Source organism: Larus michahellis, chromosome Z (assembly GCF_964199755.1).
Source record: "Larus michahellis chromosome Z, bLarMic1.1, whole genome shotgun sequence".
In the NCBI taxonomy this organism is placed as follows: Eukaryota; Metazoa; Chordata; class Aves; order Charadriiformes; family Laridae; genus Larus; species Larus michahellis.
Genome location: NC_133930.1, coordinates 83893084 through 83916910, shown reverse-complemented (window position 1 = coordinate 83916910; position 23827 = coordinate 83893084).

Below are 23827 nucleotides of genomic sequence, written 5' to 3'. Positions count from 1 at the left end.
GTAGGCTTGGACCTCCACTTCATCCTGAGCGAGCAACCTCCTGTGCTTGGGTGGAGATCCACAAAATTTGCTGAACTAATGGATTTGAAGGCAGCAGTAGTTTTAGGGAGCAAGAAACCAGGCTAATTGCCCCAGGCCATGGTAGGACGAGCAGTGGTCCTAGCCTGCTAGTGGTACAAGCATCTATTAAGGGACTGCAAAGAGAAAGGGGTAGTGCTTTAGTCCCTGCCAGGCTAAATCACAAATCCCTACCACCTTCGCCTGCACCACCAGGTCTAAGGCTATTATACAACAAATATTGCTTTTGTGTTTTATACCGCAGAATGGGAGAGGAGGTCAATGGCAAAACCTGCCCGCAATTGCAATACTGGCTTTACACGATGAAAAAAACAACCCTCAAGTGTTTGTTTCTACCTAAGCTACTCTTACTAAAACTTATTTACAAATATTTTTCTGTGCTAAAATTATTTTAAACCCTACTATTTATTAAACATTTGCAATTTGTTTTATAACAAACAGTCTAGGTGCCAACATATCAAACAAATACAAAACTCCTGTGCATCAGAAAAGAGCCCAGGTATTCAGAAAATGCTTCAATTTCTGTTTTAAATGCCGTAATCTCAGCACATGAATTGTTATGGCATCTATCAAAACAAACAAGCAAACAAATAAGAGAAAAAAGAAAAAGATGAAAAATTCAAAGTCAACAGGTAAGAAGAAGCACGGAAAATAAAACAGAAAGGGACTGAGATAGAAGGAAGCTGTAGATTGCTCCTGTCTTTAATCCAGGTTTCCTTCAGGCATCCGTATCTTTCCAATTCTGGAAAAAAATATCCCAATGGACTAATTTTTTCCGGTGCTTTTCCACTTTTGTGTGTGATCCTTGCTTTTTCAGAAAAACCTGCAGGTGACTACATACCATGCTGTAGAGGGGAGGCTAAAAGATGGGATGTTTTCCCATGCATGAGAACCCTCCACTTTTTGTGAATGGATCCTTTGATAATCTCCTTTGGTACAATGTCAGTCTGTAATTGTATATTTGATCCACTAACAAAACATCTGTTTTGAGGTTCTGTGGATTTTCTGGAATCAAGCTAATTCTTCTTTTAAAGACATTTGAAATAATAATTTATGGTCCAAACGCAGTTGGAAAGTTTAGGTTTTTCTTTGACTCTTTTATCATTGATATCGGAGATAATTTTCAGTTACAATTTGTTTCTCTGCTTTGCAGCCCAAAGATGATGCACTTCTCCTGAACAAGACGTAGTCACATCCAGTACGTGATAGTTATTGCCAAGTCTTTTGCTGAATTTTTACTCTATTGCAGCAACTCTACCATGGGTAGGAGAAAAAGTCTCTAATAGTAGTATTTACAAGGACCTCTTCCGGTTCCTTTTCTAAGTTCTGGGTTTATTTTCTTTGCCTGGTGCTTGAAGGTCTACATGTAATGATTACTGATTTGCCTAATTAAGGAACGATAATTTGGTCCTTGCTGAATGAAGGGCAATGGGCAAACTTGCATATGGCTGCAGTGAAGTTGTAAGAGAAGCCAGGCTTTCCTTTGCACATGAGCTGAGTTTACCATGCAGTTGCTTAGCTCGACATTTAAGTCTGTCCTAACAGATGGAGAGGTTTTTGTTTGCTAGTCCGTGGTGTTGATCTGCAGTGACTCACTTGTAGCTGCTACGTGGTGAGGACCAGGGATATCTGCTGCTCCTAGACCTTCTCCACCATGTCTCTTCTAGCCCATGAACTTCTGGAGCCACAGCAGTCTGTCAGGACTCTCCAGGGTTTAGCAAAATTTAGTTAGTGAAGGCACTTGGGTGGCTTGGATGGGCTCAGCTTCCTCCCTTGCTTCAAAGCCATCGGGGACACTGCTGTGTGCCGTGAGGAGCCCTTCCATGGGTGAGCACAGCAGTCCTGTCCATAGCTTGTGTAAAAAGATCGTCCCCCTGTGGGAATACTTCTGAAAATAGAAAATAAAATCTTTAATTTTGTTGGTTTTTTTTTTTTGAGGATGACAACGGCATGAAAATGGCCAGACGAGAGAGAAGGTGCTCAGCTTGAATACTTTGCTGCTGCTGAAAGAAATCCCCCAGTCCCGTGCTTGGAGCTGTGTGCTCCCACCCTCCCTGGCATCGTCTCATCCCAGAGGCTTGCTGGACTCGCCAGGCTGGCAGAATATAGAAGGGTAACTTCCCGCAACTCTAGCGAGCTGAATTTGTTGAGATAAAAGGTCAGGTCAGCACAAGAGGGGCAAGGCAGCGCTCACGGGGCAGGGGCAGGGATGGAGGGGGAAGGTCCTTCCTTTTCAGGACTGAGCACTTAAACAGGCTGAGCTATTTCGTCTGTGCTGCCTGGGAGATTCAAGCTGTGTGTTCGAGCTGAATTTCGCTGCTATGCACATACAGTGGTATGCACTGTAACCAGTGGAATTATTGCTTTATTCTGAGAACCCCTGTTGTTGTTTTGTTGTTTTGTTGTTTTGTTTGTTTTTTTTCCTGAAACATAGTGATACTCTACACGCTTTAAATGAGAAATATAGGCAAAAGAAAAAGTTGGCTTTTCCTATGGACAAGCGAGCTTTGATGGGGAAAACTCAAGCTTCAGCCTTCACCTCTATTTTGGCTTCCTGGGGAGAAAGCGGGCTCTTAATCCCACCAAGCATAATACCAAACATGCAAGATCCTGATGGCACCTCAAGGTACTCTCCATGACTGCGTGACCATTAGCATTGCAACGCAGCAAAGAGCTGCTCTTCAGCATTTGCTACATTATTTAGCTATAATTCAAAATGCTGCATGGTGTTTTTGGGATCATGCATTGGAGGGTAACTAGCTTCTCCAGCCCTTGGCAGGTTACTCACCCTGCGAGGCAGCAGTTTGAGATACCAGCCATCAACTGCTTCGTTGTACCTCTCTTACCCTCTCACCCTTAAAACCTCTGTGTCTGCCCTACGGCTGGAAAGATGGAGAGATCTTTTCTGAGGCTGTAGCTGTGCTAACCATACAGGTAGTCTTTTTCATATGCTGGTGCAAGCTGATGTTGTATGCCGTAACATCCAAAGTTGGAAGAAAATGTAGCCTTTGTGGCGTTTTTAAGTCAAGGAGCAAGAAGGAGCGCTTTTTTTCACCTTTTTTTTTTTTTTTTTTTTCACTGTTAAACTACTCTTGGAAATCAAAACACGCTGTTGGTATTTTGGGAAAGGGTTCATTAAAAGTGAATTCAGTGACCATAAATCAAGTTTTGCACAAGAATTCGGCTGTGTATAGGTTTGCTGAATCCGCATGATAAACAGTTACAAGGCACAAGATTGCTAGAGGAGGATGTGTGGTTGGGGTACAGGGGAGTGCGGACAACTGCACAAGAAAATCAATTATGGCCAGTGTACACCCTTTTTATTCTCACTTATAAGGCCAGTACACATGTTCACAGCGAGCATTACACAGGGCTGTATTTATTAAGACACACAATTCTTTCATTTGGCTGGTCCCTGTAGCAAAACCACAATGCCACCACAGAAGAGACAGGCCCAATCATGCTCACCTCAGCTGCCCTTTCAGCCACCACAACCCCTGCTTCCCCCGAACAAAAAGGCAAAAATGTTGTTGTTTGCATAGCCTAAAAACAGATTGTGCCTTAGGAAAATAGCCAGAGGAAAAAACTACTTCAGAAATACTGAGAAAAGGCTAAAAGATGTTATGTAGCCCTCAGCTATGCACTCCCTGCAGAAAAGATTTTTGTTTGAAAGCTACGTGTAAATCCATAGCGTGTTTATAGAGCTATTGATGCTTTAAATTTAATTCTCCTGTGCATGTTGTTGTATGTGGGGATTTTATTTTACATAGGCTATGGCTGCTGTAGGTAACAGGATGTTGGTATTGTAATTATGGTCGATGCCGCAGCATTTCAGTCAATAGACAGTGGTGCTGCTTAGGCATGCTGAGAGGATTAAGAGACAAATGTCATGGATTATCTGTTACGAGAGGGCTGTTTTGAAAAACACATGGAACAGTAGGACTTTAGTAGCAGAATTTCTCCTGACTTATCCTTTTCTTTGCACTTACCCGTCTTTCTTTTCTGCCGGTGTTTCTCCCCACTTTTTCTCCCTTGTCTCACATTTCCTCTCCCCTTACCTAATTTCAGCAACATAATTACTCTTTTTTCTTCATCGGCTCTCCTTCTTTTTCTTATTTACGTACCCTGATTCATTTTCAGAGGTAGGATGTTAGACAACAGTTAAACCTAGACAATTCTTGGAGACCTGCTTCAGGAGTTGGCTCCAGAGCTAGCTACCTCAACTGTGGAGGTCAACCATCAACTGGATGACCTCAGAGGGGCAACACCAGTATGTTCATGGCAGATAGCTGCTAAATGTAGCCTGCCGTGCTTGGAGGTGTGGTGTCCCTTTTATTTTCTCTCCATGGGTCTATGGCTCCAACTTCATAGGGCCAGTGAGTTTGGTCATGCAAAGAGTCCCTGAGATGATGTCGTCCCATAGACAGTAATAGAGAATTGATTCAGCAACTTTTACATGTACATAACATTGCTCTGGATCATAGTGCAGATAATCTGAATGGCAGTTCAGAAGAGTTTGACTGTGAGGCCTTGAAGTCGCAGTTCTTATCAAATAAGGCTATTGTTGAAACGCATTTCTACATTTTAAAAATATTTAGCCTGCATAATAAATCTCTGTTTAAAGTTCTGCTAAACGCCCCTTTCTGCCTTTCATTCTAATAATAAATAAATTGTTTGCCTAACATTTGGGGAGATGTTTATTTTTTTCCATTGCAGAAGAAATTCTCATGGAAAACACATTAGCAGCCTTGGAACAAAAGGCGCAGAATGGGGAATTTCCCAGTGCATTCCACTGCCTGATTGTTCTGCTCCGTGTTGAGAACCAGTTGGTGTGCTCATTTATAACTACATGTTTTTGTAGACAGTCATCGGGCTGCTGAGTGGAAAACACAACAAGAGCTTGCACGGGCAAAAGCGCATCTTGAGAAGAGCCCAGCTGAGTGTTTGGATCGCGTGCATGCTTAGCCGTCCCTGTGTGGATTCAGTATATCCTGAAAGCACTGAGAGCTGGGATACCTGACCCTGTGGGAAGTATTTTGTCATTACAGCCCGTCACAGGAAGGTACAGGGGAACTATATGTTTTCTGAGACACAGCAATTCCTGCATTTATTAGGTTATTTGACTGGGATGCCACAGTACATGATTTTTAGTAGTTCACATAACTGTTAGGAAAAGAGATCCCAGGTGTCATTTAGAAGATGGAGGGACCCCTCCTAGCGTGAGAAGGATGGTTCCTTTCTGCCTGCCATGATAAGAGGTACCAGACCTGTGTTAGTATACTTCAGCTACTTCTGCCAAGTCAGAAAACCACCCAGAGGTTAGGTGGTTGAGAGGTGGCGTGTCTCTTGTCCTTGTGGCAATTACTCCACCCTCATGTCCTTGGCCCTTCATGGACAGGGCGGTGTATGATGATGGTAGGGATGTCAGAGGTGGCACAACTGCTGAGTAAATCGTATTACTGCATTTGGAGGCTTCTGAACGCTTCTTCTATAGGATCAGTTTTTGTGAGCAGTTTAAGTCAACTAATAGTTAGACTTGGTATATCTAAATTCTCAGTGGTGTGGATACAGTCACACACACTATCATCTCTGAAAGTTTCTGTAGAAAAAGTGCAATTACTCCTTCTAGAAAGCCGGTTAAGATGCCTCTGTAGATACCTATAGAGAGCTTTCTTCACCCTCTGTCCTCTGGCAACGTCACTTCTCGGAGGGGGAAAGCGTGAGCTGCAGACATTTTAGTAATTTCTTTATTTTGGCACAGCCTGTGTATGAATTCTTCATTCTATGTTATCTTCTTCCCGTGATCCTGTGTGCGTTCAGCGCTGTAACGCTCCAATGTGTGCAGCAGTTTGTCTTCCCACCCCGGCGGTGTGTGACAGTTGTCATCTCCCTGTAGACTCGGAGCCTTTGTGTGCGATCGTGTTCCTGCTGCCCCGTGAGTCAACTCCTGGCGACGCTTCCCGAGGCACAGACGGAGTCAACGCTACGTGTGCGAGGGACCGTGACCGACTCCTGACGTCCCTCCACCAGGATCACACGCAGCCCCTGCGTCCCGCTGGGTGGGTGCAGGGGACGCGTGGAGTGCTAGCGGCGGCGCTGGGGCAGGTGTCCACCTTTCAGGAGGCGTTTGCAGGAGCAGAGCCGCAGTAAGCAATTACGCCTATATTGCAGAATAAACATGTTCTGAATGCTGATGAATGAACCAAATGGCTGAATTGTGTAATTTGGAAACGTGGCTACTATACCCCTTCAGTAATTAATTTACTCCTGTGCCCTGTGCCAAGTTCCCAAGCACAAGGAGAGCTTTCTGACTGCCGCAAAGTGTGGTGGACTGAGACGCTCTATGCCACAAACTCCTTGGCCAGTTAGTGCCCTTTAAGGAATTTTGTCCTGGCAGCTCAGCAGTGCCTTCTGCACAGCAAACAGTCTGCAAAGAAGAGGGATGAGTACGAAGCCTCACTGCTCAGAGAGCTAGAGAAGTCTTCACCCACTGCCTGTGTCCTCTGCCCTGTGACTAGCTCTGCCTGGCATGTAAGAGGGCGGAAAGCTGAAACTCAGACCCTGCCGCCACCCAGGTGGTAAATTATCACCGTCCCACTTTCTGCTGACTTCGTTTCCTTCCTGCGAGTGAATTAGAATACGGTCACAGGAAACCAGGCTGCACGGAGAAGCGCAGTGAAAAATGGAAGCGGGGTATTTTTCACCCAGGAATGGAAGTTGGAAAGAGTTAAGGATGCAAAGGCAGGCTGGAGAGGCACGGTGCGGTGTGTTGGCAGCAGAGCAGCTCAGCTCTGTGTGTGCAGGGGGCTAGAGACACAAAAACAAGCTGCCAGGAGGTATTTCTTCGGTAAGGTCTCCAGGCCAAATCTTTGGCCACAAAGCAGCGTTGCGAAAAGTGACCTTACAGCTTAAGAGGACAACTCCTGTCACTCAGAGACGCTTCACCTCGGTGTGGCCGGCTCTGTCCGTTTTCCTGACAGGCTCTAAATGCAGGGGGCGAAACGCTTGGGAGCATAAAGGAGACACCTTTTAGCAGGGAAGGAGCCTGACAGAGGTTTGAAGGGAAAGGTCTGAAGTTCAATACATGCTCTGATGTCTGAGTGGTGCGCTCCTCAGGGGTCCAAACCTGCTGGTGTAAAGTAGAACATCTTTATAGCAGCTCTAATTTGTGCTGATGGCTGAGTTGGCCTCCGGCCAACGCAAAGTTGGGGCAAGCAGAAGGAAGGCTTGCAATCACCTCTTCCTCTCCACCAGAGCCGTCGCTGTGCCGAGCATAAGCTTGGCTCAGTGTGGGACTGTGTCACTGAATGCTTCATAACAGAATGCATCGGGTCCAAAGCATGCATTCTGGTCTATCAGATAAGCAATATGCCTTTTTAAAATTGTCACCGGCACCTTTATACATGCCAATTCTGGTGATAATTGCTGAATTTCTACATTTAGAGGAAGCAAGCGCTTCATTAATATCACAATGTGCTATTGTTTATTGCACGTGTTCAGTTCCTTCTAAATATAGAATTTAGGTAATTATCACTGTGGCTATTTATTTACTCATTACAGTTCAAATGTAGATACATAAGATCTTGCAGTAATATTTATTTTTAAAAGTTTGGAATCTCTGAAAAATCTCTCCCTTAGATGGGTTCAGCTCTTAGCTTCCTATAAAAATTTCATATCGCATTTTTGGATGGCCATCTGGTTTGTTGAAGCCTGGAAAATCTGCCTTACACCAACGCAGAAATTTTGCTTAACAAAAAAAAAAAAAAAACCACCACAACACCCAACCCTCAAAGAAATCAAAGGGCTTTTTGCTGCATTTGTAGCAATTAAAATAACTTCGTATCTATCTTTTGTTAGTCTTTAGTACTGAAAGATTGCAAGCACTTCACAAAATTAACGTATGGAAAATAGTCCAGGAGATACTTGTGTTTTTATTCTGTTGTATTAGTGGTGAGAATACACTTGTTTTTTGTCTAAAATACGAAGGAAACTTACACTCAGTCTACGACAAGCTTCAGTTGCCCCGTGCAAGGCATGGCAACCATACCCGTACTTACAAGGTCTGGCTGGTCAGGAGTTGACTAGAAAGGCAAGAGGCTCATGAAATTTGAATTTTGGACTACTTATTAGTTCTGCTTTATTCTCACAGCACAGTGTTGGGTTTTTCTAACAACAACTCAGCTCTTGTTCTAACCGAGTATGGTTTGCACCATGTTGTTGCTGGAGAAAATGGTAGATAAAGCCCATCATTGTGTGTAAAGATCCAGAACCGTGTTGCTGTGCAAAGCACAAAGAACAACATGGAATTTCCTTGTGAGTCCCACTTGGCTGAGTCTCTGGTGACTGCAAAGGTGCTGGCAAGCAAAGATGGAGAAGGACAGACATGGACAATGCAACCTTAGGGTGTTTGCGTCTCTGCCTCCTATTGGTAAAGCACAGCCGTGACTTACCAACGCTCACCAACACTGAGGTGTTTGGGGCTCTAGCTGTAGGATAACATCTCCTTGCATTAGACTATGCAAACATCAAAAAAAGGCTCTTGCTGCAAAGAGATTGTACTTGGTCATCTAGTTTAAAAATGCCCATTCCTAGTTGGGATCTGTAAGAATGAACACGAGATGTTGTGCTGTCCTTAGGCTTGATGCCCCTCACAGATTAAATAAGAAGCACCATTCTGAACTGTGCTTGCTGTTAAAAGCAGAGGTCCTGAACAGCGGCATATTGACAGTGGCATCGTAGTTGCTGCTCATAGCTCTGAAAATCTGTGAAAGTTGTTGAAAATTTTTGGTGCAGAAGGTACCATTTAATACATATATCATAAAGGAAAAGCAAGGCAGCAGAAAGAAAGCCAGAACACATCTTTTCGGATAGCTTGACTGAAGTATAGCCTTCAGTAATTTTCCACTTCTGGTGATAGATTACTGTCTTCACTTTTTGGGCAGGTATAATAATTAATTACTGTCAATTATTTATATAGCTCCAGAGAACTGCAAATACTTTCTTGCAAAAAAATACAGGTCAGTGGCCCAGGGAACGTTAACATCCACAGCAGCATTAACACAGAAAGGATTACCAATCCTGGACAACAGTCACCTGGTGTGCATTAAAAAAAACCATGGCCAGCAGGTGGAGGGAGGTCATCCTCCCCCTCTACTCTGCCCTGCTGAGGCCACATCTGGAGCACTGTGTCCAGTTCTCGGCTCCCCAGTTCAAGAAGGACAGGGAACTGCTGAAGAGAGTCCAGTGGAGTCTACAAAGATGATCAAGGGACTGGAGCACTTCTCTCATGAGGAAGTACTGAGAGACCTGGGTCTTTTTGGCCTGGAGAAGAGAAAACTGAGAGTGATCTCATCAACACTTACCAGTATCTACAGGGTGGGTATCAAGAAGATGGGGCCAGGCTCTTTTCAGTGGTGCCCAGAGACAGGACAAGGGGCAATGGGCACAAACTGGAAACTCCATCTCAACATGAGGAAAACTTCCTTACTTTGAGGGTGCCGGAGCACTGGAACAGGCTGCCCAGAGAGGTTGTGGAGTCTCCTTCTCTTGAAATACTCAAAACCCACCCGGACGTGTTCTGGTCAATCCTGGTCTAGGTGAACCTGCTTTGGCGGGGCGTTGGACTAGATGATCTCCGAAGGTCCCTTCCAACCCCTACGATTCTGTGATTCTGTGATTCTGTGATTACATTGAACAAACAGAGGAGGGGAAAACTGTGGGTTCCTGGAACAAAAGTTTACAGTGGTCTTGCTGTTTGCTGGTGTGGCTCTGCTGTTGCAGTCAAGATACGGTCAAGACTGTGCCTGCTCTTCATGCACAGAGTTTCTGAACATGCCCCACGTTTGTGTCTGTAGGTCACTCTGCAATGTATTTAAGGGCTAAGCATGCCCAGTGATTTCCCATGCTGCTGGGAGGGTGTATGGATGGGGAACACACAGTATTCTCAGATTTTCCCTTAAAGACTGATGGAGATTAAATCCAACATGACTTGGTAATGGCTTTGGGATTTGCCTATAAAGAACAGGTAATTAGGCCTCGCCTCATGTTCGCTTACCTTTCATCAAAAAAGAGATTTGAAAGCAATGCCCAAATAGGTGTTAATTGTGTTTTAAAAATACATTTCCTTTGTTTATACTTTTAACAGGTTTGTGCTGACTGGTTTTTTTTGCTACTGTACTGACTGATCAGGTCATCAAACTGTTACAAGGTATGTTGTGCTTTTGTTCTTTTTTCTTCTTGTTTTTAGTGATGAAATGATTATTGTTCTATTCTCTATGTATTTATTCATTGTCTTATGTACATATAGAGAAATAAGCATTCCTGTGAGGCATTGCCTGTTCACGCTGTGGTGCTGTGTTTTGCCTTTCTTTGATGTATGGCATTTAAATTGTTTGCTCACCTCTCTTCTCCCTCCTGCCAACGTCCCATTACCATGAGCTTGTCCTACATTAGAAACCCTCTTGCTCTTTTTTCTCTGTTCTGTACAATTTCATGTGCATTTTGAGTGTTTCTTTTGCACAACACTTCTTGTGGTGGCGTTATCAGCACTTTTCTGATTCCTCAAAATTGCAGAGAACCCAGTCATTCTTGGTACAAAAAGAATGTGCACTTATTGGAAAATTATTTTTTTCTTCCTACAACTCCTTTTTCTTCATTTTTACAAGAGAAGATAAAGGATTTAATTTCAGGTTTCTAATTTAACAAATAGTTTGGGAACAGGTTCTTTCACACAGGTTGTCTGTTCCATAATAAGGAAGTCAACTCTCTGGCTGGAGGAGAGGCACTAAGAGACACATTAGTTGTTGTATATGTACACCGTGAACACAGTAAGGTTTTTGACAGTTCCTTACAATTGATCTAAACTAAAGCACCAGGCAGAAAGTAAAAATCTATTTGCAAAATGACGCTCAAAGTGGTTATCAACGGATTTCTGTCAAAATGAGTTTCTGTAAGCATCACTCTTGATCTGGTATTAACGAAAACTCTAAAATCCTGGATAGCCGCATGTTGTGTTCGTTAGCGTTGTGCATGAGATGGGAGGTTGGAGGTGTCCTGGAGCCTGGAGTTCAGAAGCAAAAAGTGTCTCGGCAAATTTGCAAAGCCAAAACTGTTGTTGATGCAACAAATACCTATGTTAGGCAACACTAAATATCTGTACATGCCTTCTGTCTGGAGAGAATAAGATACAAGGCTGTGGGGTCAGTTGCAGCTGGAATGAGTTGCCTGCATTATATTGTTATGAAAAGAAAAAAAAAGAAAAAAGAAAAGGCAAATCTATAGCGAAACAAAGCTTGTCTATAAGAGATGAGGAAACCATTCTACTCTGGCTGATGACATCATAGTTGAAGGAAAGTCCAATTATTTGTGCCTTGCTCCAAGAAAGTCTGGATTCAAGGCTCTTTACATGGCTGTTTGCAGAGAGAGTGACTAGAGATACAGAAAATATGACCTGCTAGGAAAGACTGAATGAATTTGGCTTACGCAGCTTTGCTGGAGATTATGGTGGCAAAGGTTTTTATAAGACACTAGTTTTGCAGCGAGAAAGGTGACAAGATTTCCCTGTCCCCAATGAGTAGGTCAAAAAAATAAACATTTAAAGTGCAGCAAGGAAAACTGCCTCCTAGGGTTGGGACAGCAGAAAAGAGAAATACTGGAAAAGATTTCATCATCTTTGCAGGCAGTGCCCTTCATCAAAGACCTTTAGGTGGAAAATTTGGCACAAGTGCCAGGTGTGATGAGGGAGAAGTGGGCTTGCACTGGAGCGGGAGGGTCAACCTGCCACAGTTCCTACTGTTATTAAATTTCTAATAGTGAAACTACATAGTTGCCACTGTCTTGACACTGCTGTATTCAGATGTTCTAAATTCAACCTGATCAATGTAGTTATATTTTTCCTACCGGCTGGTTGAAGATGCCTCCACAGCACGTGTCTTAATCCAATCTGAATTGCACCTTGGGGGACTTTAGAGGGACCTTTAGGGGGATCAGAGTGTGCAGTCAATGGGATTGCTCTGTTGAAGCATTTTCCTCTCAACATTCAGACTTCCTTCTTGGGTGTCCTCCTCCTCCTCCACCTAAACATCTTACAGTGGAGTAAATTATTCTGCTGTGACAAAAGTAGGATAGCTTTGACATACAGGCACAAATTCTGGCAGCAAGTGGAATTATCCTAGATTAACGTCAGTGAAGAAATTAGGTGAAAAATATAGAAAAGTTTAGAAATAAAGAGTAGTGGTCTTATAAACAATGTTCAAAATCTAGATGTTCCTTGGTAAAGATTCACCTGTGTTATAGGCTGTTGGTTTTTTTAAATTTAAAGATTTTTGTCACTCAACATTCTTTAAATTGAAAGTAAAGTCTGGTTTAGATTGAAAAAGATGGATTTACATGCTTTTTTCAAAAGGAAAGGTGTTCATAAAAAATTAAATGTAAATAGATGCATAAACTTGAAAGTTGGAAATGTTGAACAGCTGTATTTATGATTTTGCCAGTCTGGTTCCTTTCCCTTATATCAAATTTATTTTCATCACCCACCAGCCTTTGCCCTTTGCTATTGTGATTGTTATCTTGGAAGCCTACATTTTAAAGAATTAAAATTAAGATCAGTTTGTCTCAATCGCCTATTAAAGATTAAAATATTAAGACAAGTATTCTGTGAACAGTGTTAAAGATGAACAAATATTTTCAGTCTGATCAAGTGTGTCCTTCCTTACCTCTCTCTTCAGTATCAAACAAGGTTCTGTGATCTGTAGGATTAAATTAAACTTCTGCAAATGCTGGTCTTCAAATAATGAGTACTATTAGTTTTGGGAGAAGGTTATGCAAGGAAATGCACCTGGTCAGATTAGAAATTCTGATTTTTCTGACTTTTTTTTTTCCCACTGATAGGTCACTGGAATAAAAAATGCTTTGTTAACATGAAAACAAATGTCAGAGCTTCCAGAATGGGGTATTAAGGTTTTGGTCGGCAATTTGAAAGTAAATACTCTTCTTTCTCCATACTGAATAAATTTAGTGTGTGTTCACTGAGATCAATACTTTTCTATTTACAGAACCAATATCAGAGTAGGATTTTTAGGTTTTATATGGATATAATTAACATATTACTATTTCTTTTTTTTCTCTTCATGGATATTGGGACTAAGTTTGGTGTCACAGGAATATTTCAGGGCAGAATTTCAGCCTTTCCTTCTCATATTTTTTTTTATAGCTAGTAAGAATAAAATGACAGTATTTGAGTGTGGTGTCCTTGTTTAATACTTAATCTGCCATTAACAGGCACAAGGATTATCAGCCTTACGGACGCTGTCTCCTGTGGAGGCACAGCCTCCGTCTCAGTTTTAAATTAGCCGTTCACAGAGCTGGCTGCTAGTTTAGTACGGAACTCCTTAGATGATGCTAGATAATCTGAACATTCTTTATCTTCTGTTGTGTTCGGAAATGAAGTGCCACTAGTATTTCGGGTTAGTAAACTCAGGGGGCAGCATCTTCTTAGGGTGTTTGCTCCCAAGGTGCAGCACTATTACAGCTCGGGATCCTTACGCACAAGTTTATTCTGGATGGGGTTAAATCAGCCGACTTTGTTTACAAAAATTCCATCCCGCTCTGATCAAACGAAAGCACACGCCAAATCACAAGTGTATCTTAGTCTTCTTTGTTGACCTTAATGAGGCTTCAAAATTAATCCAGGAAGCATATGGTATTTTTGTGCTTTTAAATAGCCTTTTACCAGCACTCCTCCACACAAAATGTTCCCACACTTACAGGTAATAGAGCCGTAAAAATTAATCCTTAAAAATACAGTAATATCATGGTGGGGGACGGGGTGGGGAGGAGGGAACTGCTAGACTAAGATTGGAGACCTTTGCTTTGTTCTTGGCTCTGCCACCGAATTGCTATATCACAGAGGCAAGTTACTTATCTGTCAGATTTGGTCTCTCTGTGCTGCAAAACTTCCAGATGGCTTTTTTTTTTTTTTTCTTTTTTTTTTTTTTTCCTATAGCACCTAGCACAGTGGTCCTGTAACCTCAGCAAGAATGCATTTGACAAATTATGCGGCACCTTCTCCTCCTTGAATCCGCAAACCCACTCAGAGGGAAGTTCTGCTTACCACGGGCGCTGGTGCCAGAACTGGGTCACAGGCACTCAGAACTGCTTTGTCTTCTGAGGTATCTCGTACGGCCTCCCGATGGCCAGATTTAGCACAATTTATAGGTTTACACGCACCAAATCTATTTCATGGGACAGTACCTTGCAATCACTTTTTCAGGGGAAAGCGGTTAATGTTTAACTGCTGCAATCTGAATTCAAAGTGCAGTATTCTTTGTATGTCCAAAAGTAAAGTCCTAACTTTGCTGGTATGAAAAATACCTTACTACAAAAATCAAGTCCTTCCCTTTGAAAGCAGCGTAGCAGAAGCACAAATTCTAGCTTATCTCCTTATTTTATTTTGGCCTGTTTTTTTTCCCTCCTTTTCATTTGATTGCATTTGACCCTTATTTTCATCTGATAAAAATCATTGAGTGCTTCAGAACTGGCACTCAAAAGCAAGAATCCTCCGGGATGCGAGGCTTTCCGTCGCGATGCGCAATCTGCTTCACGCCACTAACGACAATATAAGACTATTAGGAGCGAGCTGAATAGATGAAGAATAGTCTTTGCATTAGGGCAAGGAGACTGTCACTCTGCTGGCAGCCCCGCGGAGCGTCACACATCAAAGCTACCACACGGAGCTAATACTGCGCTTATCCCACAGCTATTCCAGTGTCCCATATGCACTCACTGTGTGTAGGGTGGCTGTGTGTGCATGAGGGGAGCTGACAACGTGTGAGAAGGAGCTGTAGGAGATGAGATGAATGTAACTTTTATCTCTACTTTTTTGCAATAAATAACCCTTGTAATAACAGCACATAGTCAAAGTCTTCGCTTTCTTCCTTTTTTTTTTTTTCTCTTTTCTTGCCTCTAAGTAATTAAAAGTGGGAAGAAAATTTTGTGTTTTAATCTGTTTAGTAAGAAATCAGGGCAAAACTCCTTAAAAATTCGGAACAGTGTCTTAAGCAGCTGCCTCAAAAAAAGGGCAGTACTGTTATTTGGGTGACAGTGACTATTGAAATTAGGGGTGTTTTCTGAGCTACTGTAGGGGCTTTTTTCCCCCCTAAGTCACAGAGAAATAATGATTTTGGTTTGTATTTTGTCACTACATATAGCAAGGATGGACTGGTAAAAGAATTTAGATAAAAACAGAAGAGGCTGAATGTGCGATGATCGTGATGCTGGTAGCAACTTGGTGAATTCTTTAGCCTGACTTGTAAAGTACGTGTAATTCGAATATTTTGGATGCAAAACACCCGAAGAAATATGACCATGTGGCTGTGTGCTTTGAGGATCTGGGAGGTGTATGGTACGGCTGCTGCAGTGTGTACCCCGTTTCTCAGAGGGTGGAAGGTCCTTACGGACTCCCTTACAGCCAAAATTTAGCCCCTGTGCAAGTGTCAGGCTTCGGTGCATGCAAAGATGTGTGTGTAGTTCCCATATGCCCTTGCAGGTTTTAAAATCCTAGGATTAATTTAAAAAAAAAAAATAAAAATTGCCCATTATAAGTTATATCTGAGATCTAAGATTTTTTTTTTTTCTCAAGCAATGCGGTATGGCTGGTTTATTTTTAAACCCTCAAATAGCTGGGAAAAAAACCAAAGACAGCCAGAATAAATTCATATAATCTAGATTTCTAATTTTACCATTTACCTTACAGGAAATAGTTTAAAGACAACCAGTACCCATTTTTGAACACATATAATGGGTGAGGGTGTTTTTGTGAGAGGAAATCTTTGAGTGGACTTAAGAGTTTTACAGACAGGGTTAATTAGGTTAAACCAAACTAAGATGGTGCAATGCTGGCCTTTGAGAAAAATCAGCCTGTCTCTGCTCTCTATGACATGCTGAAAAATCTTTGTGTAGTGTTTTCATTCCTATTAATAGTTGTATAAGGAAGCATGTTGTGTTTTTTTCTTTTTCTATTTTTTTTGTAAACTAAAGACAGCACAATCTTCCAAGTAAATAAAACTTGTTTCTCCTTTTTTCTACCTGAAATCTTTAATACTGGTTTATAGCCAGGACACTGATGACATCAACCCATGATGACATTCCATACGTTTCCAGCAATTTCAGGCATTGCTCCCTGTCACTTGTTGATTCCTGGTTGCGTTGTCCTGTCAGCTTAGGCTCGTTATACCCAATTACTCAACTCCTGATCAAGACAAGGTCGTGATCCTCCTGTGACAAGGCAGCAGCTGGCTCAGGCATCAGTGCCACCAGGGCTGTAGAGACTCTGCTACTGGTCTCAGCACATGCCAGGGGAGGTTTAGATTGGATATTAGCAAAAATTTCTTCATCAAAAGGGTTGTCAAACATTGCAACAGACTGCCCAGGGAAGTGGTGGAATTCATGGTGGTGGGTGTCATCCCTGGAGGTGTTTAAAAGACGTGTAGATGTGGTGCTGAGGGACATGGTTTAGTGGTAGAGTTGGCCGTGTTAGGTTGATGGTTGGACTTGATGATCTTAATGGTCCCTTCCAACCTAGATGATTCTAGGATTTTATGATTATTTTGGGTTTTTGAAGCTGGCCGACAGAAGAGTGCGTTGAAGATGTTTGCGTCACTGAAAGCCATTCGGTTCCTGCCGCTGCAGCCCTTTCTTTTCCTTCAGTGATGTCCTGCACAGCCATTCACTCTGGTCCCCTGTGGTGAAGACATGGCATGTCTCTTCTAACTCCTACCGACCTGTGCCTTGAAAGGCGCAAACTCTTGTTCCTACAACTCGGTTTGCAGCTTTAGTGACGTAACTCCTTATTTAGAGCCTGAAAGCATTTATGGTGAGCTTATATTTGGTTTTGTATTAATACTGTCTTCTAGCACTGAGAGATTTTCTTCTTCACTGGTGCTCATTCTCTGTAATTAGCCCAGCAGCCATACTGCTTATCAGCCTTTTTATCAGGCTAATCAAGGTATCTTCTGGTCTCCCCAAATGGTAGTTTCTCATAGTGTCTATCTGCATGCTCTGTACTTATTTCAGCTGAAATTGAGCTGCTTTGGACAGGAAGAATAAAATTGCTCAATCTTTCTCCCCTTTTTCACACTTCTCTCATTCCTTCCCCTGTCTCTTTCCTGCCTTTTCCTTGCCTTATTCTGCCTTTGTCTCCTTGAAATCTGCCTTCCTCTCAAGCTACAGCAGCTTCAGTGGAAGGTTTCACCTGACAGCAGTGATGAAATGTCTCAGACGAGCAGGGCCAGAGGAACAGCACAGCTCTGTTTCATGCCCGTCACTGAGATGCTCCGTGGCTACACCTGACTGCGCAGGTGCCACTTCTCAGCAGGCGAATAAAACACGCCAGGGTAAGGGGAAAATATTGGTAGCTCCCTGTGCTCGCCCCCATGGATTTGAAACCACAGCTGGGCTGTCCTTACCCTCTTCTCCTTCTCTGATACAGAATAAAAGTTGGTTCAAACGGATTATACAACTTTTGATTCAGCCTTTTAACTATTGAATTAAAGCTAAAGAGCCTGCCAAGGGAGGCGGGGAAGCCAGATTGGAGGGGGAGGAGGTGAGAGGTGGGAGAGGGGGAAGCAGAGAGAGGAGTGTGGAAAGTCTTAAAGCCAAGAAACTTGAAGAAATGGGGTGGGGGGAGTTAGTAAAAGAAGTAAGAGTTATTTTCAGATCATTCTCTCTGTAGTTGGCATCATTTTTAATTAGAAACTATTTTTTTGGTATACACTGGAGATAATTAGTTAATAAGCCATTGTCTTAGCCTTCCTTCCCGCTGCCCAAAGCCCCCCCACGACAAGGAAGGGGTCTTTTCAAAATCGTGGCAGCGTTGTCGGGTATGCTCTGCTGGAGTAACATCCCTTCTGCTGGCAAAGCGGGTTGCTCTCGGCAGCATCCAGCCTCGGGCATCCTCTCTGATAACCCGCCTGAAGCTTAGTGATAGCCTGGCACGACATATGTGCTCCCATGTCATCTCATGTGGAGACATATTCGTTCCTGCTGAGTGCATTTCTGGAGACAGTAGCTAGAGGTCCAGTTCTGCTGTCTAATATTAGATATAGAGAAAGCTCCCTAATGTTTTTGGCAGGCAAAGCCTGGCAAGAGCCGTTCTGGCTCTCCCACTTCTCCACTCAAACCTCTTCAATAGTTTCTGTATCTGTTTGATTCATTTGGCTGTTAAATGAGTGAAGCGATGGCACAAGGCTTGAAAGTTTCTTTATAACTGTTATCTTGAGTGAGCTCCTCTGCTGGAGTCAGTCGGAGCACCAGTAAACCACGTATCCCAGCAGATGATCCAGCCTGCTGCATTATATTGAGACTAAATAATGCGTGTTATCAATATCTTCTAGCATGTGAGATCACAAATGAGTTTTTTATGTATAATGAAATGGCTTAAATTTCCACAGAAACATATTGCTGATCGAAAGAAGGTGGATAAGAGACTGAGAGGGGATGTTGCACACCATTTTAGCGCAGGAAACAAAAACACTTCAACTCAACCATTCAATTAAACTAAAGAAAGAACTTAGGTGGGTGGAATATAGCTGCTTGCATTTGGCACAGTACATGGGATAATACCTCTGCTACTGTCGTCTGAAGTAGTTTTAAAGATTGGGAATGGCCAGGTTTTTCACTGACGGTTGGCTTTTTGTTGGGTGAAAGCTAATTTGGAGATTGATTTTTTTGAAGTTCTTTGTAAAAGGAAAAAGTTTAGATTTGGGCTTTTTGGCCTAAAATGTGGGACTTTTCACACTGACATTACTATTTGCTAAAACATGGCGATATTTGATAGCACAGCACTAGAAAAGCAAATTAGACCAGTTTTTTTCTATATAGGAATTTAGAGGCCTGGGAGCGAAAAGTAACTAGTGACCGTTTCACTCTGTAATGGTAGTAGGGGGAGGGAATCTGTCCTTCTCAGTAAGATGATGTCTGATGAAGGACAGCCAAGGTCTTGCGGGAAAACCATCTGCAACCTCAAATATAACACTACTATTTAATGTAGTCACAAACTGTAGTAATAGTATTACTATTGAGTATTGCCCTACTGTAAACCATAAATTGCAGTAAAAGAGGCCCTTCCTAAAAGAAAAGGTGTCGTCGCATTTACCTGTGCGCTGCTTGGGTTCCAGTTTGTGCTGGAAGTCACATCACTAAAAAAGGGAATTTGTTTTGTGAGAACCAATCCTTAACGCTGTGAGAGAGCTCTTACTACTTCCAGCTTCAATAAACAAGTTTCTCTGGCCCACCTCAGCACTTTCGTCTAATTAAATTAAACTTTTCATTATTGCAAACCTCAGGAAACCGTGATTTAAAAAAAAATTCCGTGTTTATCCGGTGCAGCATATTCACGTGTGACGGCGAACATGTTGCCCTCCCCTGCTTTGCCTCCAGTGTGGTTGCTTTTCACGTTGTGCAATGTGCATTTCATCACACATTTTCAGAAGCCAAGCTTAGAACAATTGCCAACTTTTAATTCACAGGAATCCTCTGCTGAAACCTGACATATTTAGGGGAAAAAAAAAAAAATAGGCAAATTTGATCAATAGTACCTTTACACCTTGCTAGATTAACAAAAAAAAAAAAAAAAGGACCTGGGGCAAACATCTTTCCTTTTTTAAATTTTTATTTTAATGAATCTACTGAATAGGAATTTCTCCTGAGAGCTGCACAGGGCGTAGCTTTGCGACGGAGTGAAAATGACCGGTGCAAAGTCCCTGTAGAGCGGCAGCTGCTGCTCACGCAGCCACGCAGATTTTAGCCTGGTGTTGCTCCTGGTCAGCACCATAAAGAAAGGTGGGAGGATAAGGATAAGGATTTCTCCATTGGCTTTCCCCACGCCCGCTTGATCAATAACCCTGCCGTGCTGACCTGTTTCAGAGCAGACTGCTGATGTCAGCTTGCTGCCTGCTGATGTCTGTTTGTTCCCGTCTCCTGCTTTGAGAGCAGCACAGGGGTGGAGGAGCTACTTCTGCGTGTTTTGATGTTGCTAATAACGAGCTGCGCTAACTCCATCTTCTAGATGTCCGGATACTGCTGGAAAACTTGGCTTTTAATAAACAGGGCTCTCATGAAATGGAAATAGGTCCTTTCCTAAACCTTCTCATCAAGGATTATGCCCTGCATATTAAAAAAGCCAACCAAACAAACACAACAAAGCAAACGGGAAAGTTAAAAATTGTCCCTACAGGTTACACGTGGAGAGGTAGAAATGTCCCTGCTCACTGCAGGGGGGTTGGACTAGGAGAGATTTAAAGGTCCCTTCCAACCCAACATATTCTATGATTCCATGAAAAGCCTTTGCATTTCTTCTCCACCGTGTATTTAAGTTCAATATTTGCAGTAAAGGCCTTCACCAGAGGAAAGCCTTCTGGACTCGCTTGGTTTGGGCTAAAGTTGGGGTCTCTGGCAGCGGGTTGGACTAGACGATCTCCAGAGGTCCCTTCCAACCCCTACCTTTCTGTGATTCTGTGATTCTGTGTACAGGAGTGTTGAAACTTTTGAGAAATCCGTGGTATGTAAATCAAAGTCCTGTTGACTTTTGGTTACATTAGGTGCTTAAGGCATAAATTCACAATGCAGACAAGTTTCATTACCGGCCAGGAATTAGGGAAACATTACCTGTAACATGCGTGTTATTCCTATATGCATTTTTAACTAATTTCTTCTGCTTCTTTGAGTTCTTTTCAATGCAAGTAGATTGTGTCAGCAAATAATGAAAGCATGGTGAAAACACCTTTCTGTTTTATAATCTCAGTTTTGTAAAGATGTGTTTAGATGGAAAAGAAAAAAAAAGCACGCCACCAAACAAACCTCCAAAAAACCAACCTGTGAAAATAACTTGTGGTAACAGGCACAGGGACAAGGGAGGGGTACATAACAGTTTTTCAAAGCGCGTAAACTTATTATAGTTCAGAATACTGTTACGCATGTGATTAACAGCAGTCTGTCAGACAGAAAGAAATAGCTATGGGAGAAAAAAAAAACAACCACGCTGATTGTTATAGGAAGAACCCAGATTCAGAAGCACTTTGAGCAAATACAAAGGTAATAAAATTGTTTAAAATCACTTTAGAGCATTCGTGCTGGACTGGAGAGCAGGGGCAAAGGGTGAGGAAGAGCTGCAAAAATAATAATAATATTAAGAACAAATAAAAAAAAAAGAATAGTAGCCTGTGGCTTGGAAAGGCAAGGTGGTTTCTCCGAGGTCCTGGCACAGGAGGTGCAGCGGGGCTGCGGTGCCTGTTGCAGCGTTGCTGCAGAGGCTGATTCCTCCTGGCACAGTTCCTCGCACGGACAAATTTCTCCAGCATTGCGTGGGCGTGCGGAATTGCAAGTGAAGGGGAGGGAGAGGGAGAGGGAGGAATTTTACCCAGAAAGATCTGAGAGATTTTACTTGCGCACGGGCTGTATGCTTGGGCCATCACTTTTTGAAGAAAGTGAGAATTTTGGGACCGTGAAATATGCTAGTGCCCCTTTGCCAGCACTTTCTAACAGTTCAAGGTAGGCTGTGGCTTAACCATTATGTTTTCCTGCACAGTGGGTTAGGCATGTGGCCCAACCAGCTTACAGAAGCCTGACGTACGTGTCAGGTATGGAAACTGTGTGTGCTTAGACATGGTCATTTCTCTCTAAACTTCCCGTTTCAACTCTCCGCTCCATGCAGGTGAGAAGCATCAGCTACCATAGCCTACCTGGTACAATGATGTCCATTGTACAAAGCCTGTCCCTAGCATGCTTTCAATGCATTGGGTTAAAAAGTCCGAATATAAAAATACCGAGCCTTTCAGGATCTGGGCTCTTTCTGACTTATCTTTGTGTTCTCTGCGTCAGGATAGGCAGTGCTGACCCCGAGATCCGTCAGTCGTATGGCAGCCATCTGAAACGGATGGTGCATGGGTGGATACAGCCTTTGCTAACTGACAAGCCTTATTCTGGGTGTACACTAGTTGTATATAATGTAATGTACGAGGTGTAATGCGGGATTAACATCACGCATGCCTTAATGACTGTGGTTTTCCTGATTTTATGATATAAAAGCTTTTATAGTTTGAAGATAGAAGGTAAATACAAAAATCATTAGCTTCGATAAATCCCCATGAAGTCTGACAGTGGGTGCTTTGCAGCCCAAACTACATGGAGCTTCACATCACTTTTTGTCAGAATTACATGTTTTGCTCACTTTAGTCATAATGTAGAATTTTCTCAATGCATCGTAATCATTCTGGTGATATAAGGCTGCATTATGATATTGCAGTAAGATATGACCCTCCCAACCCTTCCCAAGCCGAAGGAAAATTTAGGAGTCAAATCATTAACAGGGATCCAAATATTTAATGTGCTTTTTATGTTTTACTATTTCTTAGTAATATAAAAGGGATGATAATACCATTGCAATGTTTTTATATCCACAAAAAAAAAGAAAAATCAGCAAGCTGAGTACTAAGTTCACAGATTTTATATGTCATAAGGTGAATGTATGAGGTAGATCCTTCTGGTTATTGGAATAATACAGAGAGAACTGCTATCTGAGATGAGATGGTGTGAAGTGCCACTTGAAATGGAGAAAGTCGTGATATTACCAAGTACCGGTGACGGAGTGTTATAAAATACCCGGGAAAGCTGAAACAGAGTAAACACAAGAAGCTGTTAGTTCTTTCCAAGGAACCTAGAAATGCCCCAGGTAAGTGCCTAGGGCAAGTATGACTCTTTTATGCTAGTTATGTGCTGAATGACTACATTCGGCTGGCTAAGAAGCTCTCATCCACTTAGATTTATAGCCACTTGTGAAGGCTTATCTGTGTGAACTTACGGTTTAACTTTATTCTTTAGCAACATTCATTCATCACACGAAGGAAAAGCCTAACAACGTGGGTCATTCCAAGTATCAATACATTATAAATTGACTGAAAATTGACGAAAACCAGAGCCGAGACTTTCTGAAGGGAAACATTCAGCTCTGCTGCTCCCTTCTACAGGCATTCAAATCTGGCGCACGTAAGCAAAGGTTGGCTCGCTTCTTCACTTATTCCTATCGGTGTGGACCAGAGGTAAGCCAGCCACGGGCAACAAGGACTACACTGATATGTAATTTGAGCAAGAAGAAAACAGGGTGTGGTTTCTCCATTGCCCAAACCTCACACAAATTTCACAGTTTAGAAATAAAACTTAGTGTCAGTGAAGCACGTGGGAAAGCACCCCAGTTGTCAGAAAATGAAGAGAAACTTTCCTGTGGCTATTACTGCCAGGAACCAGGTCTTCTCTTTTTTCTTTTTTTTTTTTTTTTTTTAAATATATTTTTTATTTTGGGGGGTGAGCTGTATTATCTTTGTAATCTTTAAAGAGTACTCCATGTAAAGTAACTTCTACCCTCAGGTGCTTCACAAAAAGCCCTGCACTGCGGGTCACAAAAGGAAGGATATATACAGGCTTTGTTTCATTGTTCAGATTTCCATCTGCATGTACAGCATGAGTGGGTGTAAATCATCACAAATTCTGATTTGGTGCACAGTCTTGGAAAATCTACAGCTTTGTAAAAGGAACCTGCGAGTTGTTGACAGCCAGCTCTTTCTGGCACTTGATGGGGAAAAATCAAACAAAATCAAGACATTTGAGAGGATAGTATAATATGGTAGAATAATCAGCTCCTCTCCTAGTGACTGCTTAGCTTTTCTCTTAATAACTGGAGTGATTTGTCTTTATGCTGGGG